We start from the raw sequence: 15,529 nt of genomic DNA, 5'->3' as shown, positions 1-15,529 counted from the left end.
TTTGGAGTGAAGTGAATTTCATGTTACAGTATAAGTTTAGACCCAGGAAGACTAAGTGATTGTGTAATATGTATGACGGTGGGAGGTATACAAAAATGTTAATTGGAGGCAAAGTAGGTGGGTTATCTCATGCGGAATAATCTACGTAGGTGTGTTCCTTATAATGTTGAGTAGAGAGTTTCTTTTCTACTAACAGGGTGTATGTGTTGAGATTTGAATTTGATTCTAATTGAGAAATTTGAGTTGATTGTCACGAGAATGAAGGTTATCTTAGTAGTGGAATTGAGGTATTTTACGGTCTGTGTTACCTAAGCTTGTGAAGAATTTTTGTTGAACTAGCTGTAGTAATATGGCAATATTTCTGAGTTTGATGACCTGCGTGGCCTGGTTGAATTAGAGGAATTTAGTTCTGATAGCTTGATTAGGAGAAAATGGATTTCCAAGTGTTCTTGATGGTTTCTACCATGGTTTAAAATAGATACTTTCTACAGGTATGGGGAACGTGTTGTGTATTGTGAGTTCCTGTATATTTCTTCATTATTGATGGGGTACGAAGGTTTTGGAGCGAGGTTCTATTTAATGTGGGGTTTCCTACTGGTACTTGGTTGGTTTGAGTGGTTATGGTGATCGAGAATGGTGTTGCGAGTATACGAGTTGTGTATTATGTTATGCGATTATATCTAGGATTATTGTTATGGCTTGACACAGTTTGTTCGGACTTATACAGTGTGTGTATGTGAGATTCGGGTCTTGAAAAGAATTCTGGATGTTAGAAATTGGGCTCCAAGGATTTGGGGTAAGGTTAAAGTAATGTTTATTATTCACTACAATGGGTTTAATGTGTTTCGGAATAATTGGTTCCAACTTTTTTTTATGAATTATATGCCCTACCGGTATGAGGGTTCGTTATGTGCTATGAAAAAAAAATGTTTACGAAATTTATTGAGAAGAAGAAAGAAAGGAAATTGAAAACTGCAGTTGGCACAATATGAAATATTTAAACCGGGCTGCAAGCCGCGGTGGAGGTCATGTAAGGACAAGGTCCTTGTGGTAAATAATTATGAGTTTAAAGTTTTCCTTTGTAAAGTTTAATTCGTACGATAATATTAAAGGGAGTCATGCCAGTTAGGTTGATTTGATAATTCTTGTATATTTTATGTTCATATTCAGCCATTTTCGTACTGTAAACATTGAGTTTTAGCTTATGAGATGAGTTCCCAGGTGGCATTAAATGTGACTCATTAATCCGAGTAAGTAATAATGAGGTCTTCATGCCTCACATTCTGTTGTCAGTATTGTAAAAATTTGAAATGAGGTGGTGGTTAATATGAGATTTATTGATAATGATGGAGTTATTTATGAACAACTGTTAAGACTAGAAATGTGGTTATGATCATACAAATGATGCGTTTCATGTCAAAATATCATTGTGATAATGTCGGGCTTGTAATGCGGAGATTAGTGTTATTGATATATTTGTGGTACTTTTTGGGTTGTGGACATGCTGTTAGGAGTTGTTTTGGTGTTACTCTGACAGGTGGATAGGCCCAATTACAAGGGAGACTCTGCCGAAATATTTGAAAAATTTGGGAGTTAGTCAAATTTTGGGGACTTAAGAAAGTTGAAATGTTGGAAGAATATCTACGATCTATATGAAGTCGTTCGGTTCATTTGGTTGTGGATTGTGGGGTGTTGTCCCGGCTATGGTGGTAGTTCTTTCATGTTATGAGAAGAAATGACTTATTACGGTCTAGGAAAGGCTATCAGCCTAGTTCAGTGCGAGCAGAATCGACTTGAAGTGGGAGAATGGATTTAAATAGGATTATGGGCTTCATGTGAGTCAGATGTGTTCATTTTAGTATAGCGCTTCTCAAGGAGGGGTGTTGGAATATCATATGCTGTTCCGTGTTCGTCAACTCATGTAATATTGTGATTGTGCCATGTGTGCTGTGAAACGGCTTGATAAATTCCTATTCTCTGGGGAAAAGTCCATATTAGTTGTTTGAGTTGAGCAGTCCATTCCTGAATCATTTCCTTATGTATCTTGTTCGTATTATGGCCTATTGGCGCATTTTTGCATCATGTGAGACCGTTGGTCATTGTCTGTGGTGATTGGTTGTCTAAGCAGCTCGCACTAGGTGAGGCGAGACTATTGGTATCGGGGACCATTGCAGTGGGATTATGTGAGGTATATTACAGGGCAGTTACCAGTATTTGGGTAGTAATGAGGTGATGATTTTAGTCAAAAAGGAGAGAATTAATGTTTGGTTAACTCTGCAATTGGTTAGAAATTTCTGCACATCTCCTCCATTGTGGTTGTATCGTCAGCATTATAATAGAATGTATAGGTATATCATCATATGCATTGGGAGCATCAGAGTCGTAGAATTTTGGTTATTAAAGTTCATGGAGTGTCATTGTGGTTAGATGGTGAATTATGCGATGCATGGTGCTAATTCAACATAGGTACGCAGTCGTATTCTGGTACCTCGTGTGGTAGTTGATACAGTGTTTATATACAGGGAACAGGTCTGACAGAGAATTTCAGGTGTTGGAATTGGGTTCTGAGCTTATTGTATGGATAAAAGAGGATATCTGCAGATTTGATCTAACTAATGTGTCCATATGAGTTGTGTTAGCACGGGCAGGTGCACGAGGTGTTAAACAGTGAATTCAGATAATTTAAGAGCAGTTCTTGGAACGTTCGAGGACGAACATCTATTTAAGTGGGGGAGAATGTAACGACCTGACCGGTCGTTTTGAGATCTAGTGTGTCGTTCAGCAGTTGAAAGTCATGAACAGCTTCATTTCAGGTATATTGACTTGTACGTATGGTCAGAGTTAAATTTTGGGAAATTCTGAGTCAAATTGGAAAGAAACTTTTCATTGCGGCAACCTTAAGTTGAAGAAAATGGATAAGATTGGAATTTTGAGTAAACAATCTCGGAATTGGGATATGAAAGTTCCAGCATGTTCGTATGATGATTTCAAACTTGGGCGTATGTCCGGATTTGGTTTTGGATAACCCGTGAGCATTTCGCGTATATTGTGGAAGTTAGTATTTTAGAAGAATTTCATAAATTTGGGTTGGAAGGCATTTCAGAGTTATAGATGTCCGTTTGGGATTCTGAGTCTGGGAATAGCTCCGTATGGTGATTCTGGAGTTTAGAGCGCGATGGGAAGTGAATTTGGATGTCCGGAGGTCATTTTGAAGTCATTTGGCTAAATATAGAAATTTGAAGGTTTTTGAGAAAATTCGACCGGAAGTGGAAATTTTGATATCGGGGTCGGAATGCGATTCCGAAAGTTGGTGCAAGTCCGTAATGTCGAATGTGACTTGTGTGCAAAATTTGAAGTCATTCGGACTAGTTTTGGAAAGGTTTGAGACACTTAGTCTCTTTTTAGGAAGCTTAAGTGGGAAAAGTCAACCGGATATTGACTTATGTGTTAGAGGGATCTAAATGCAAATTTTATGGTTCGGATAGCTTCGTTAGGTGATTTGGGACTTAGGAGTGTGTCCGGAATATTTTTGTGATAGCCGGTGTAGAATTAAGCTTGAATTGGCAAAGTTAGTATTTTGGCGAATTCCAGTTGATAGGTGAGATTTTGATCAGAGGGTCGGAATGGAATTCCGAGAGTTGTTGTAGCTTCGTTATGTCATTTTGGACTTGTCTACAAAATTTGAGGTCATTCGGACGTGATTTGGCTAGGTTTTTGATCAAAAATGGAATTTGGAAGTTCTTGAGATTCATAGGCTTGAATCCGATGACGATTTGATGTTTTGAAGTTATTTTGGGTGTTACGAAGGTTGGGACAAGTTTAAATGATATTGTGGGACATGTTGATATAATTGGTTAAGGTCCCGAGGGCCTCGGGTGTGTTTCGGATGCCCAACGGGTCATTTTTGGAAGATTTTTGCCGTTTTGAGCATAAATGTAATGATCTAAAGGTTCATTTTTAGTTCTAGAGATCCAAATTTGATTTCGAGACTTCCAGAATTTAAATCATGAATTATAGGACTGATCTGGAAATTTTGGTTTAATTTCATCAAGTTGCGATTGGGTTTTTGACGTGAAATGTGAGTTAATTGTTTAACAATCGAAATGGGTATTGAACTGAGCAAACGAGCTCCGAATTGAGTTTTGATTGAAGGGTTGTGTTCGTATTATTATTTGTGACTCATAGGAACAAGAATCGTCTAATTCGGAGTTCGTATGATGGAGTTAGAGCCATTTTAGTGAAAAATGGTTGTGCTGCAAATTTCTTAAAAGCTGCTGTATTTTCTGCATCGGTGAACAGTACCCACGCGTGAACAGTACCGAAAATTTCTGGACAGATTTAATGTCCAGCAGTCCGAGTTTGGTCATTTGTTTTGACTTCCAAGCTCGGATTTTGGGCGATTTTTAGCAAGAAATTTTGGGAAATCTTGAGGTAAGTCACTTGTGATTATTTCTACTCCATAATATTGAATTATCATCGAATAATCCGACTAGATTACATGTTTTTGAGGAGTAAATTGAAGATTTAGTCCTAGGGATTAGAAAATAAGATATGAAGATTTGAGGGGTCATTTGAACTCCGATTTTGGTAAATTTTATATGTAAGGACTCGTGGCGAGACGAGGAATCCTGTGATGTGACTTTCGTAATTTTTCGAGAAGTGGTCCCGGGGCTCGGGTTTTGCGAATTTCGTGAATTTTGATATTTTTCGAGTCTTTTCGAATGGGTTATATTCCCTTAGCCTATTGTAATGTATTCATTGTGGTTTTGACCAGATTCGACGTGCAAAGAGGTAATTCGATAGGCAAGGGCATAGCGGAGTAGACATTGGACCGTCTTGAGGTGAGTAATGATTTTAAATGATGCACTGAGGGTTTGAAACCCCGGATTGCACAACATACTGCTATGTTGAGATGAGACACGTGTTGTATGACGAGCGGGGGGGCATTTACTATTGGGGATTGTGACTTGGTCCATCCCAGTTGATATTTTTACCGCGTAATTGATAAAGATTTATTGTTTTTCACTATGATTGGGCTTATTGCCATATTTGGGCTTCGTGCCAATTATCGGAAATCTTTTGTGAATTTACATCACTTTTTTCCTCACGAATTGAAATATTATTTGAACTCAGTCCAATTGAATTATATTATTTTGTGAACTCAGCTACATTTATACTCAACTCGAGATTTAATGATATTTATAACGCTGTTGAGCTGAGCACTATTGTTTTACTAATGCCCAAGAGGCTTATGATTATTTTCTGGACTGATTGAAGCCGAGGGCCATACGTGAGGATATGTTGAGTGATGTGAGGAGGCTTTCAGGCCTCGAGTGTTATATGAGGAGGCTTTCAGGCCTCGTGTGTGATGTGTGAAGGCTTTCAGGCCTATTGATATTGCGCTTGGGCTGTAGGAGCCCCTCCGGAGTCTGTACACACCCCCAGTGAGCGCAGTGTACCCAGGTGAGTTGGGAGTGGGCCCGAGAGGCCGTTGCTTGTGTGTGGTGAGTTGGGAGTGAGCCCGAGGGGCTAATGTTGTGTGCTGGTGAGTTGGGAGTGAGCCCGAGGGGCTGATACTATAATGAGATTTACATATTGAGCCCGAGGGGCAAGCTTTTGATTTATCCTTACTGTGGAAATTATTTGTCTTTACTGTTTTAAAAGAAGAATTATTTGATACTCACTATTTTACTGTATAACTGATTTTACTGCTTGGGATAGCTCTATATTGTGTCGTTATGAGATTTCATGTTTTCAGTCGTTATTTATTTTTATTACTCACTGGGTCGGATCACTCACATTACTCCCTGTACCATGTGTGCAGATACAGGCAGAGCTGAGTTCGCTCTTGAGCGCTGATTCTTTCTAGACCAGGCGGTGACTAGGAGTAACGAGGTGGGTGTTGACGTCCGCAACCCCATTTTCTCCCTTATCTTTGTTATTTATGATAATTCCAGACTTTGTAAAATATTAGTAAACTCTGTAGTAGCTCATGACTTGTGACACCTCGATTTCGGGCTGAGTTGGGAGGGTTTTCCTTGTTCTATCACGTTTATTTTGCATTTAAGATTATATTGCCCATGATTTAGACTTATTCCTACTAAGTAATTATAAAGAGATGTACTGTTTTGTTGATTGTCTAGCCTTGTCCTCACGAGAGGCGCCATCACGACCGGGTTGGGATTTTGGGTCTTGACAAGTTGGTATCAGAGCATAGGTTACATAAGTCTCACGAGTCATGAGCAGGTTTAGTAGAGTCTCGCGGATCGGTATGGAGATGTCTATATTTATCCACGAGAGGCTGCAGAACCTTTAGGAAAACTTCACATTCTTGAATTCTTATCGTGCGTTCTTGATTCAGCTTGAAAAGTAACTCTTGAAATTCCTTCCACGCGTTCGCATGCGCGCATGAGCGCTCAGTATCAGATGTGCCTTGATGGCTTGTGATTCCCTGATTGAGGGGCGAGACGTGATCTCTATGAGTTGATGTTGGGCCAGTCTGAAGGACTTGAGGCCGGATATTTTCCTACGGCTTAAGCACCAAGGTGCTGATTGTGTGAGCAAGTGTTTTGAACTTATATGTCCGGTATTGCCCCTATTAGCGGGAATGACGGTTGGGTAGCAATATGATGGGTATGTTAGTACTGTGGGATGTTTCTATATGACTTGGAAGTGTCGAGGAAGATCTGCTGGATGATAGGTGAACTATTAAGTGTGTGATTTCCATTGTGATTCGAGGTGTAGCTCTGAGTTATGGGCATGAAGAATCTTTTCAAGTCTCCTGTTTGGAGTGAAGTGAATTTCATGTTACAGTATAAGTTTAGACCCAGGAAGACTAAGTGATTGTGTAATATGTATGACGGTGGGAGGTATACAAAAATGTTAATTGGAGGCAAAGTAGGTGGGTTATCTCATGCGGAATAATCTACGTAGGTGTGTTCCTTATAATGTTGAGTAGAGAGTTTCTTTTCTACTAACAGGGTGTATGTGTTGAGATTTGAATTTGATTCTAATTGAGAAATTTGAGTTGATTGTCACGAGAATGAAGGTTATCTTAGTAGTGGAATTGAGGTATTTTACGGTCTGTGTTACCTAAGCTTGTGAAGAATTTTTGTTGAACTAGCTGTAGTAATATGGCAATATTTCTGAGTTTGATGACCTGCGTGGCCTGGTTGAATTAGAGGAATTTAGTTCTGATAGCTTGATTAGGAGAAAATGGATTTCCAATTTGTGAACCAAAATATGGTGTTATGTTCTATGATTTGCTACAATTTCACTATTAAATGTTGTTCTAAAGATCTATGTCTGCTAATGTCAAATTTTCTAGTGTCTAATGCCTCCAAGATGATCTTTGTTACGCATGTCTGTACTCACTATGTATAATTGACCTATAGAATAACTAACCTCTTTGAAATTATTGAATACCTGCTAATTAATTTGTTATACTAGGTTCACCAAAAACTGGTTTGCCTTAAACTTTCATAGTACGTCTTTCCTGTAGGGACTTCTGTTTGATATGATTAAATCATGACCATGTTTGCCTTGAATTCTTATACTACTCTGACCAGTAACAACTTTTGTTTGGCTATAGGATAAGTTTTGACCATGTATAAAGGGTGTCTTGCCTGAAAATTTTCATGCTAATGTCTTCCCTATCAAAACTGATATTTGTTATTTTCTCATAATTAGCTCTTGACCATCTTTTACTTTAGGTTTTCATGTTAATGCTTTTCCTATAAGAGCTTCTATTTCAATTAGTTCCTGACCATGTGTTACCTTAGATTTTAATGTTATGTCTTTCATGTTTGAACTGCTATTTGCTCTCTTCTCAAAACTAGGTACTGGTGCAAGGAAAAATGATCCCCTTTTCCTCTCAGGTGATCAACCATATTATGGGATTCACATAGCACTCTCACAAGCTATTTTAGAGGTTTCTTCATTGCCCAAACTATCCTGATATCCGGCGCCAGCTATGTGGTCCTAAATCTATTGCTACATGGAGGTGGGATACCAATGAGTGTCACAAGGATATGAAGAAGGGGACATTCCAACGTCCAGCCAATATTCTTTTGTGGCTGATCATTGCCAAGATTATGACAACTCAGAGTGACACTGATATCTCAAGGGTGAAGGTTTGTCTAATTTATATCTTTTTGACCAATATGATGTTTGACCTCGAAAAGATCATGCTTGAAAACATGGTTCGAGTGCGCCAATTGGGGGTCGTCGCCAATATTACTAAGTATGATCAATCGACTGCTGAGGATGCACCATGTCGAGGAAAGTTTCTTGACTTTGATATGCCTTGAGAGCGGTGAGTGCCTTAATTGTTATGCTTAGGATCATTTCTTGATTCGTGTATAAGTATCTTAATTTGTGTGATCTCGACTTTGCTTAACTGATTTGACCATAGAGCCGGGATAGATCCAGTCCTAAGTGAGTTATGTATCAATGTCTGTGTAAGGTTGTTATTGATATTCGGTCCATGCCAGTTTCACTCTAAAACTTGCCCTATATGTTTTCAAAGCAAAATAGCAATCTTATTCAATTTAGAAAGTGATATAGGTATTTCTTTATTGAGCCAGGTATATGCCTTTAACCCACCAAAATTAATGTGTATCTTAGTTAGCCCATTTGAGCATATAATCTTTTTTCTTTGACAACCACACTACAAGTCTGGCCCATTTTGTTTTAATTGTCTATCTGATTGAACATGTTATATCTCTTCAGCACTTGAAAAGAAAATAGAGAAAGGTACACTATTTAAAAATTGTGAGAGCCACTTGTAGGGAGTTGGAAAAAAAATTAAGAGAAGTGAATTTTGATATGCCGGAGAATTTCGGCACATTTAATACAAATAGCTTAGATTTTAGGTTGTTTTAAATGTAATTACCTTTTATACTTATGTAGTTTTAATATTTTTGCAGTGTATGAGGTTTAAGGACCTAAGAGCATGGAAACGAAATCAAAAAGCCACAAAAGGACAAGAAAAGAGCAAAATATGATCACAGATATAAAAATGCGGACCGCAAATCCAACATGCGGACCACATGATGCTCAAAGGAATCGTGAACCCCAACAGTCTGTTGGTCAAAGTCCAGTGCAAGAAATGCGGTCCATTATGCGACCACATAATAGGTTTGCGAGCAGCATAATAGACCGCAAACTCGTTGTGAAAGCTGCTGAAGGTGGAAAATGTGATGCCAAATGCTATCGCACATCTACAATGCGGACCGCAGAACTTGAATGCGGCGAAGCCTGGAAACAAGGGTTTGAAAATGTAATGGCCATGAAGAGAATGCGAACCGCATGTCTGTTATGCGACAGATATGCAGTTGCATAATTGACCTGAAAGGGTTTTTTTGTCCGATTTTGGTCTCGAGTTTTGACCCACAATAAATAGATTTATTGGGGTTTTGTGGGGCATCTTGTCTTATTTTTTATCTACATTCCAAGTCTTTAATATGCCTATCTTTTGGAAGCTTTTGGGTGAAGAATCTTGCACTTTGTAAGGTTTATGGCATTTAATATTCTCATCTTTTAGTATTTTAGCATGTGTAGGTAACTTTAAATAGTAAGGTTGTGGACCCTAGATGGGTGTTATGTTAATGGGTGTTTAGCATTGAATATATGTATAATGGTTGGTTGATATATTGTAACGACCCGACCGGTCGTTTTGAGCTTTTGCACATTGCTCGCTAGTTCTCGGGCATGACTTGCCCCATGTGATGTATCATGACTTATGTAAATCATTGATTTTGGTTTTCAGGGTAATCGAAATGAATTTGGAAGAACAGCTCTTAGTTTGAAGCTTGAAATTTGAAAGGTTTGACCAAGATTTGACTTGTTTGTATGTGATCTCAGATCAGAATTTTTATGATTTGTTTAGCTCTGTTAGGTGATTTGGGACTAAGGATCATGATCGGAATGCATTTCGGAAGTCCGTGGAAGGTTTAGGCTTGAATTGGCGAAATTAAGATTTTGGCATTTTCCGGTTGATAGGTGTGATTTTGATATAGGGGTCGGAATAGAATTTCGAGAGTTGCAGTAGTATCGTTGTCTTATTTGGGACATATGTGCAAAATTTCAGGTTATTCGGATGTGGTTTGGTTGGGTTTTTGATTAAAAGCGGAATTCGGAAGATTTTAGAAACTTAGGCTTGAATCTGATGTCTTTTGATTGATTTGATGCTGTTTTAGGTGTTTGGAAGATTGGTACAAGCTTTAATAAGGTTTTGGGATATGTTGGTGCCTTTGGTTGAGGTCCCGGGGGCCTCGAAGTGATTTCGGATGGTTGACGGGGAGTTTGAAACTTTGTTGCAGCTGCTGAATTTGTTGCTTATGATATTTCCACACCTGCGGATTGGGGACCACAAGTGCGATAAGGGAGATTACAAAAGCGGAAATGCCTGGGAAGGCAGGGACCACAGATGTGGTTGATGGACCGCACCTGTGAAGGCGCAGGTGCGGAATGTTGATCGCAGGAGCAGTTTTGGCCGTTAAGTGAGGAACCGCAGAAGCAGTTAGTTGGCCACATATGCGGTACCGTAGAAGCGGTGAATAGGGTCGCAGATGCAAAAATGTCTGGGCAGAAGGTATAAATTGTGCCCTTCGCGATTTTGAGCTATTTTCACCATTTTTATCTCGGCTTGGGAGCTTTTTGAGAGGATTTGAACAGGGATTCAAGAGATAACACCTATAGGTATGATTTTTGAACTCAATACTCGATTTTGTGCGGTCAACAGCGGTGAAAATCCGGGAGGTGCTCCATAAATACGAGGCTTAGGGTTTTATTTTAAATTTTGACCTAGAGAGCTCAGATTTTGGCGATTTTTCAAAGGTTGTTTCAAGAAATTCATCAGGGTAAGTGATTCTAACTCGAATTTGGCTAGAGTACATAAATCTATCATTGAATTCATCATTTGATTCATGATTTGCGATGAAATTTGGGAAGAAAATTTGTGAAACCTTTCAAAAATGTAAAATGATGATTTGAAGGACCAAATGATATCGGAATTGGATAATTTTGATATGGTTAGACTCGTGAGAGTATGAGGATTCTAGTTTTGTAAATTTTTGTCGAATTTCGATATGTGGGCCCGAGAGTCGAGTTTGAGAAATTTCGGGATTGTTGATGCAAATTGGATATTTTCGAGTGGGCTTTGTTCCCTTAGAATATTTTAATAGTTATGTACTGATTGTGGCTAGATTTGGAGCATTCGGAGGTTGATTCGTGAGGGCAAAGGCAACGTGGGCTAGAGTTTGGACCGGATCGAGGTAAGTAATGATTGTAAATGTTGTCCTGAGGGTTTGAAACCCCGGATTTCACATCGTTGTGCTACTTTGAGGTGACACACACGTTAGCTGACGAGCGTGGAGTCGTGCACCGTTGGGGATTGAGACTTGGTCGGTCTCGTACGACTGTTAAGTTGCGTATTTGATTTGAAATCTTATGATATTCCATGTTTTAGAGACTGATATCATATTTTGGGATGTATGCCATGTTTGGGGCCTTGTGCAGACCTGTTGAGACCCTTAGGGATTTTTTTACTATTTTTCCTCACTCTATTTGTTTGAAAGCATATCCTCAGACATGTTTTACCTGTTTATTGTTTGAATCTGGTTTTATCACCTTACTTCTTAAAATGTGAAAACTTTTTGGCTTGAGTTCCCTGTTTTTACTGATGGTCTAAATGATTGTGAGGTTGATGACTGAGGTATACCGAGAGTCTGATTGTGAGGTTAATGACTGAGAGAGGATAAGGGTCTGGTTGTGAGGATTATATATCTATGGATCAGGCTACACACCGCAACAATATATATATATATGGATTAGGCTGCACGCCGCAGTGATACTTATATGGATCGGGCTGCATGCTGAAGCGATATATATATTGTATCGGGCTGCGCACCGCAATGACATAGTGCTTTGGCTGTAGGAGCCCCTCCGGAGTTTGCACACCCCTAGTAAGCGTAGTCGACTATATATATGGATCGGGCTGCAGGCCGCAGTGATATATGAATCGGGCTGCACACCGCAGCGGGTACTACATGGTACCTATTGAGTGTAAGTGCTGAGTGAGAGCGCTAATTGGTAGGAGTTGAGTCACGAGTGACTGAGAGGCTTGTCCGAGGGGCTATAGATATACATGTACATGAGTGATGCTTTCCTGAAGGGCCTGTTTATGAATTTGCTATTTTTCACTCCTCCTTAAAGTGAGTTTTTATCGAATATGTTGATTTAATTACTGCTTTCAGTCATCTTTAGATCGAGCCTCTATTGAAAATGTTGAGCAAACGCTTTAAACAACTTTCATTCAAACTGAAGTTTTTAAGTTATGAAATAGGTATAAATTTTTGTTTTGCCCGAGAGGCCGATTATGATTTTCATCTCTTTTGTTATAAATGGTATTGAACCCCTATTGAAACTGTTGGAAAGTATTTTCAAATGATTTTTACCAAAAGTATAATTGACCTATAGAATAACTAACCTCTTTGAAATTATTGAATACCTGCTAATTAATTTGTTATACTAGGTTCACCAAAAACTGGTTTGCCTTAAACTTTCATATTACGTCTTTCCTATAGGGACTTCTGTTTGATATGATTAAATCATGACCATGTTTGCCTTGAATTCTTATACTACTCTGACCAGTAACAACTTTTGTTTGGCTATAGGATAAGTTTTGACCATGTATAAAGGGTGTCTTGCCTGAAAATTTTCATGCTAATGTCTTCCCTATCAAAACTGATATTTGTTATTTTCTCATAATTAGCTCTTGACCATCTTTTACTTTAGGTTTTCATGTTAATGCTTTTCCTATAAGAGCTTCTATTTCAATTAGTTCCTGACCATGTGTTACCTTAGATTTTAATGTTATGTCTTTCATGTTTGAACTGCTATTTGCTCTCTTCTCAAAACTAGGTACTGGTGCAAGGAAAAATGATCCCCTTTTCCTCTCAGGTGATCAACCATATTATGGGATTCACAGAGCACTCTCACAAGCTATTTCAGAGGTTTCTTCATTGCCCAAACTATCCCGATATCCGGCGCCAGCTATGTGGTCCTAAATCTATTGCTACATGGAGGTGGGATACCAATGAGTGTCACAAGGATATGAAGAAGGGGACATTCCAACATCCAGCCAATATTCTTTTGTGGCTGATCATTGCCAAGATTATGACAACTCAGAGTGACACTGATATCTCAAGGGTGAAGGTTTGTCTAATTTATATCTTTTTGACCAATATGATGTTTGACCTCGAAAAGATCATGCTTGAAAACATGGTTCGAGTGCGCCAATTGGGGGTCGTCGCCAATATTACTAAGTATGATCAATCGACTGCTGAGGATGCACCATGTTGAGGAAAGTTTCTTGACTTTGATATGCCTTGAGAGCGGTGAGTGCCTTAATTGTTATGCTTAGGATCATTTCTTGATTCGTGTATAAGTATCTTAATTTGTGTGATCTCGACTTTGCTTAACTGATTTGACCATAGAGCCGGGATAGATCCAGTCCTAAGTGAGTTATGTATCAATGTCTGTGTAAGGTTGTTATTGATATTCAGTCCATGCCAGTTTCACTCTAAAACTTGCCCTATATGTTTTCAAAGCAAAATAGCAATCTTATTCAATCTAGAAAGTGATATAGGTATTTCTTTATTGAGTCAGGTATATGCCTTTAACCCACCAAAATTAATGTGTATCTTAGTTAGCCCATTTGAGCATATAATCTTTTTTCTTTGACAACCACACTACAAGTCTGGCCCATTTTGTTTTAATTGTCTATCTGATTGAACATGTTATATCTCTTCAGCACTTGAAAAGAAAATAGAGAAAGGTACACTATTTAAAAATTGTGAGAGCCACTTGTAGGGAGTTGGAAAAAAAATTAAGAGAAGTGAATTTTGATATGCCGGAGAATTTCGGCACATTTAATACAAATAGCTTAGATTTTAGGTTGTTTTAAATGTAATTACCTTTTATACTTATGTAGTTTTAATATTTTTGCAGTGTATGAGGTTTAAGGACCTAAGAGCATGGAAACGAAATCAAAAAGCCACAAAAGGACAAGAAAAGAGCAAAATACGATCACGGATATGAAAATGCGGACCGCAAATCCAACATGCGGACCACATGACGCTCAAAGGAATCGTGAACCCCAACAGTCTGTTGGTCAAAGTCCAGTGCAAGAAATGCGGTCCATTATGCGACCACATAATAGGTTTGCGAGCAGCATAATAAACCGCAAACTCGTTGTAAAAGCTGCTGAAGGTGGAAAATGTGATGCCAAATGCGATCACACATCTACAATGCGGACCGCAGAACTTGAATGCGGCGAAACCTGGAAACAAGGGTTTGAAAATGCAATGGCCATTAAGAGAATGCGGACCGCATGTCTGTTATGCGATAGATATGCAGTCGCATAATTGACCTGGAAGGGTTTTTTTGTCCGATTTTGGTCTCGAGTTTTGACCCACAATAAATAGATTTATTGGGGTTATGTGGGGCATCTTGTCTTATTTTTTAGCTACATTCCAAGTCTTTAATATGCCTCTCTTTTGGAAGCTTTTGGGTGAAGAATCTTGCACTTTGTAAGGTTTATGGCATTTAATATTCTCATCTTTTTGTATTTTAGCATGTGTAGGTAACTTTAAATAGTAAGGTTGTGGACCCTAGATGGGTGTTATGTTAATGGGTGTTTAGCATTGAATATATGTATAATGGTTGGTTGATATATTGTAACGACTCGACCGGTCGTTTTGAGCTTTTGCACATTGCTCGCTAGTTCTCGGGCATGACTTGCCCCATGTGATGTATCATGACTTATGTAAATTATTGATTTTGGTTTTCAGGGTAATCGAAATGAATTTGGAAGAACAGCTCTTAGTTTGAAGCTTGAAATTTGAAAGGTTTGACCAAGATTTGACTTGTTTGTATGTGATCTCAGATGAGAATTTTTATGATTTGTTTAGCTCTGTTAGGTGATTTGGGACTAAGGATCATGATCGGAATGCATTTCGGAAGTCCGTGGAAGGTTTAGGCTTGAATTGGCGAAATTAAGATTTTGGCATTTTCCGGTTGATAGGTGTGATTTTGATATAGGGGTCGGAATAGAATTTCGAGAGTTGCAGTAGTATCGTTGTCTTATTTGGGACATATGTGCAAAATTTCAGGTTATTCGGATGTGGTTTGGTTGGGTTTTTGATTAAAAGCGGAATTCGGAAGATTTTAGAAACTTAGGCTTGAATCTGATGTCTTTTGATTGATTTGATGCTGTTTTAGGTGTTTGGAAGATTGGTACAAGCTTTAATAAGGTTTTGGGATATGTTGGTGCCTTTGGTTGAGGTCCCGGGGGCCTCAGAGTGATTTCGGATGGTTGACGGGGAGTTTGAAACTTTGTTGCAGCTGCTGAATTTGTTGCTTATGATATTTCCACACCTGCGGATTGGGGACCACAAGTGCGATAAGGGAGATTACAAAAGCGGAAATGCCTGGGAAGGCAGGGACCACAGATGTGGTTGATGGA

This window comes from Nicotiana tabacum, chromosome 1 (assembly GCF_000715075.1).
Source record: "Nicotiana tabacum cultivar K326 chromosome 1, ASM71507v2, whole genome shotgun sequence".
Classification (NCBI taxonomy): Eukaryota; Viridiplantae; Streptophyta; class Magnoliopsida; order Solanales; family Solanaceae; genus Nicotiana; species Nicotiana tabacum.
The sequence above is the reverse complement of the archived record's forward strand: the minus strand, read 5'-3'. Positions refer to the sequence as shown.